The sequence below is a fragment of the Cololabis saira genome, chromosome 4 (genome assembly GCF_033807715.1).
Source record: "Cololabis saira isolate AMF1-May2022 chromosome 4, fColSai1.1, whole genome shotgun sequence".
In the NCBI taxonomy this organism is placed as follows: domain Eukaryota; kingdom Metazoa; phylum Chordata; class Actinopteri; order Beloniformes; family Belonidae; genus Cololabis; species Cololabis saira.
Window position 1 is genome coordinate 42,977,455 of NC_084590.1, and position 5,338 is coordinate 42,982,792.

Here is a 5,338-nt window from a genome sequence, read left to right on the forward strand (position 1 = left end):
TTCTTTCCTTCCCTCTCTTGGTTTTTCTTTTTCAACCAGCGCGCCTCGCTCCAGCCAGCCTGCGGCAATGTGAGCGTTGCCGTGGCAACGTGGACCTTCCAAAGACCGCAGTGATGGAGAGAGAAAGAGAGAGAGAGAGAGCAAAGGAGAGTGAGGGAGAGGGAGGGGGGGGCAGCTCATCAATGTCTTTAGAGTCACCCCCCCGCCCCCCCCTCTCTTCAGGCATGCACAAACACCACAAAGGGCTTCAAACCTGCAGCACACAGGCTGAAACTCTCCATCCTGATGAAACACTGGTGATGTCAGAGGACAGACGCTCTTCACCCCCCCCTCCCCGCGGCCCACCTCCACCTCCAGCTCTCTAATGAGCCAAAGCTGAAGCTGACAGGTGATCAAAAACAGGGGGTCCTCTCCCGGCACCCCTTATTTCCTCCCATCCTCTCCGAGGACGCGCTCGTGTGCGTGACATTGCAGTGCAGGCGTCCCTCGCCGCACCAGCAGCCTGATTGCATGCTAATGATTTGGTGTGACGCATCTCTCATTTCTGCTCTTCCTTTCCCCCCAAATCAACCCCCCCTACCCCCCCAGTTCTCCATCCCTCCTCATCTGTTATCCCCCTCCCTCCCACCTTGCTCTTCAGTGGTGTGACAGTGATATGGCAGCGAGCTGCTGCTGGTACAAGCCACCCACCACCTCTGCAGCAGCAAACAGGAATTAAAGCGCACGAGGCGTGAAGACGAGGTTTACGCACAGCTCTCTTCTCCAGAGACATTAGAGCTGCGGGTTTACAGATATGTTCATCATTGATGAGCTTTTCAGTGAAGTGCACACCAGAACAAACGCACACCTTGGTTGGTTATTTAGGCTGATGGAGGAGCTGAAACGTCCAACCCTCAGGTGTTAAAATCTTCATAGTTGAGAAAGAAAGAGGCGAGAAGAGATGAAATGTTGCTCAGTAAAATATGTTTGAGATCATACTTCAGTCCTCGTTGCTTCTGGAGCAAAGAACGAGGCAGATTTATCATTAAAATATTTCTCATTATTTTGCCCTGATCACTTCAGACAGCAAGTCCAACGCCGGCCGAGACGGCGTGATAGGCTGCACCGAGAATCTGTTGCTAGGCTCGCTGTGAACAAACCAGTCAAGTCTGACATATGTTTTCAAAGCAGCCCTCTTAGCAGCATGCAGCAGTTGCCATGGAAACCCCAATGCCATTTTCCCCCCATTGTTTGGACCGCTCGATATCCTGAAAGCTTTTTCAGAGTCTTGGTAAATGAAAGCCTTGAAAAAAGACACTAAGAGCTGGTTTTTGTGCAGTTTGATGGTAGGTGTGATATATTTATTTATTTATTGTTTTTTGCTGTTGTTGTTGCAAGAATGCGAGCGTGTGCTCGTGTGAGCCGTGTGCATCTGTGGCTTCACGAATGCGTGAAGGTCAACCTGAACGAGAGGCGGCGACAAAGGCAGAGCTCCTTCACTTGACCTTCAGGGCCGATGCGGACGAGGATCGAGCCTCCGCTGCCGTCAGAGGAGCTGCAGATTTAAATAAATAATGTGCTACGGGAACATGTTTACCATTTCCTACTCTTACATCAACAGTCCATATACATCTGGATGTTTGGGGAAGGCTCTGTTCTGGCTCTTCTTTGGGGCCATTTCTTTTTCATGAGCACTTATCCTCATCTAAGGCCCCGTTTACACGGAGCAAAAACGGTGGCGTTTTCATGCGTTTTGGCCGTTCGTTTACATGAAAACGAAGCTCAGAGTCACCAAAAACGATCGTTTCTGAAAACTCCGGCCAAAGTGGAGATTTTCAAAAACTCCATTTTCACGTTTGCTTGTAAACGGAGGGAAACGGAGATTAGGCTTCAGAACGTCACATTATGCAACAGAAACGTCACCAGCATCATTTGTGCGACCTGTGTTTACAATTTGTTTTGAACACCGCCAATATTTTCTTGTATTTTACCTGTTTTAAGATAAGATAAAATAAGATAATCCTTTAATAGTCCCACAGAGGGGAAATTTGCAGTTTACAGCAGCAAAGGGGATAGTGCAAAAACAAGAGGCATCAATAGAAATAGTAATAATAACACACTATAAACAGTAAACTGGTATATACAATAATTATAATAATAAGAAAAATAAATAATAAGAAATACTGGTACATAAATACCAGACGGATATTCACAGATGGATATTTACATAATTGCATGTTGCAGTGAATGATATTGCACATTATATTTTATATATTTTATATTCCAAAGTCACACTTAAAAGTAACTCCACTTCTCTGTCACTCCAAACGAAAGACTCTCTTTCCGTCTTGGAAGTAACTGCAGTCAAGGCTGATTTATGGTTCTGCGTTACACCAACGCAGAGCCTACGTAGGGTACCCGGCGACGCGCACCGTACGTAGGCTACGCCGTCGATTTAACGCAGAACCATATTATTCAGGCTTCACACGTGTCATTTGTTGACGTTTTTTTCCAGGATTCTGATTGGCTAGCATTACTTTATCATCTCGTTACACTGCCCCCTGCAGGTTTGGCTGCTCATAGCACCTTAACAGCGTATTTATCCGGGTTCGTGTAAACGAGGATATTTTTCAAAACGTAGAGGGAGAAATATCCGTTTTTGTAAATACCCGGCTATGTGGAAACGTGGCCTAAGTCATGCTTTTTTATTTTAATGCATGTAGAATGAGGTCTGACATAGAAATGCTAGGACCTCCCTGCAACAATACGGTCTGGATCTGGATGTGTTGCTTTAAAACCAGTTAGGGATGTCCATCTCATAGGCACTAAAGCAGTGTCATACCATAAGAAATCCAGGTATTTGAACTGAGCACTGAAAACTACTCGGATGATTCCTCTCCTCTTCACCCCAGAGTGTCATAGTCTGGTGTTTGTGGTTTTCATTTCCGATCTTGCACTTTTTTTATATATTTTTCTTATAATAAATGATTTACAAACTTCCATCTCTACAGTAAAAGTTGAAAGTGGCTTAATGAAACAAACTGGTCCATCTTGACATCCAAGCTCCTCCCCCGTCTCCACGGAAACCCGCGGTCTCCTCCTGTAGTCATTAACCACAGATGGTTTTCATAGGTGAGCTCTGCAGCTTCTTCCCCACACGGTCCAGTTCTGCTGATGTTGTGACTAAAGTTTGATTTAATTCCTGGACTCAGGTTTCGACAGCTTTTACAATATTATCAACAGAATGACAAAGTAATGCAGTTAAAGTAAAGATTAAAAAATAAAATATTAACTTCCCTGGTGTAACATCACTTATTATTGTCCTTTACGAATTGGAGCGGCGAGCTGGAGGATAAACGCAGCATGTGTTTCCGTCTCCAAGGTCCTTTCCTCTCGTGATGACTTGGAAGTCTGCTTTCCCAGAGTGCCTTGTGTATTTGTGTATCCGAGCCCTCATTTAAACTCCAGTCAAAGTTCAGGCTGCTGGATGAGAGAAGAAGCTGGTCCTTGGAGGAGGCCCGACGTCCCGCAGAGCTGCCATCTGTCCGAGTGGAGACCAGAGCCCCCAACGCCGTGTCCCCTTCAGACGCAGCCGCATCAGACGGATGGCTGCAGTTAGCAACGGACCAAATCATTGCGTCATGTAAGAAAAAAAGGGTTGTTAATAAAAAAACAGGCAATTACAGCTCAAGCCCCCTCCGGGCCGGCGGCTAGCAGCGCGACCGACACGCTCCGCTGTGATGTGGGCTCGGAGCCTCAGCACTACAAAAGGTTTGGGTTACAGGAGGTTACACGGCATGATTTAAAAACCATCTTTAGTGTTTGTGTGCACACTAAATCAACACAGCAGACGGAGCTGGATGTGACAGATGTGCACTCTGGACCTGAAGCCAAAGCTGCACCTCGACGTCCAGACCCGCCAGCATCTCAGATACGCTGCTGTCACAGGATCTTTAAAGTAGCTTTTAAACTCCTGGATGGAGACAGAGTTGGGGGGGTTCTTACACTGACTTTTATTCCTTAGAGGAGAGTATGAAAGTGAAGTATTTCTTATTTCCCTTCCTCCCCATGTTCATGTTGTCCGTACTACACTCGCTAAGAGAAGCTGCAGTTATTATTTTGTCTCTTTCATACACACCTAGCTTAAAGTAAAGTAAAGTACAAGTAAAGGTAACTTTACTGATACCTGAAGGTAGATTTGTTTGCACGTAAAAAGTAGGAACTTACAACAACACCATACAGTACTGTGACAGTGACACAAGACAAACAGGAGAATGACAAGACAAAACATTGACGGACAAACAAAACAAATGCTCCAGATTGAATAAGCAATACAATAGATAAATAAATAAATAGACCTAGATGGAGGATGGAAATCATATCCTATTCAGGGCATTAATAGCTGAGGGGACAAAACTACATTTATACCTTTTAGTTTTGCACAAAGGCCAGAAGGGAGATACTGGAATTTGCCGTGTAGTGGATGAGATGCATCATCTGAGATGGATCAGCTAGTCTCTGTAGCTGCACATTAAAGAGGAGAGAAGTTGAGTTGTGTCTCTCCAATTAGCTTACTGGCTCACCTCATAATCTGATTAAGCAAGTTTTTATTTTTTAGGGGTAAGTTGCCAAACCAGGGACCTCATTTATAAAAGAGTGCGTAGGATTCATACTAAAAGTGCACATAAACCCAAAAGCCGAAAATGGCGGGCGCAAAAAAAAATCTGGATTTATAAAACCGCGTGCATGCACACTTGCACGCAATGTTCGCTTTATAAATCACAGTCCAGCTGGAAGGCTGCGCAGCTGAATTCTCCTCATACCCCGCCCTCTACACGCCCACTTCATATCATATATGGGCAATGCAAAGTAGTATTTGCATATGAATGATCCTGCTGAGCATGCGCAGCGGCTTCCTGCAGCCTGTTGATGAATGAGACGTGTCGAGCCACCGTGCCACTAAATTTCACGGAGACTGAGATGGAGATGTTGTTGATGAGGTGGAGGACAGGAAAACGAGATTATTTGGTGGTCACAGTAAAAGTAGAAAAAGTATATAAATAGTATAAAATAAAGCGAGTGAGTGGCAGCACGTCGTTGCTTCGCTAAACGCCGTGAGTGCCACGGCGCAATTTCCACTGGGGACAGGGGGGGCATGTCCCCCCACTTTTCAAAATCATGTATTTGTCCCCCCCACTTTTTACAGTTTAAAAACTAGCGGTAACATTCAGTTTCCTCTGAGTTTTGACGTGTTATATCTAGGTCATGTTACTGTTTTGGAATGTAGGCGAGAGATAAAATTGCTGCAATTGCTCTTGGTGGCGAGTAAGAAAGCAATAACCAGGAGATGGTTAACTCC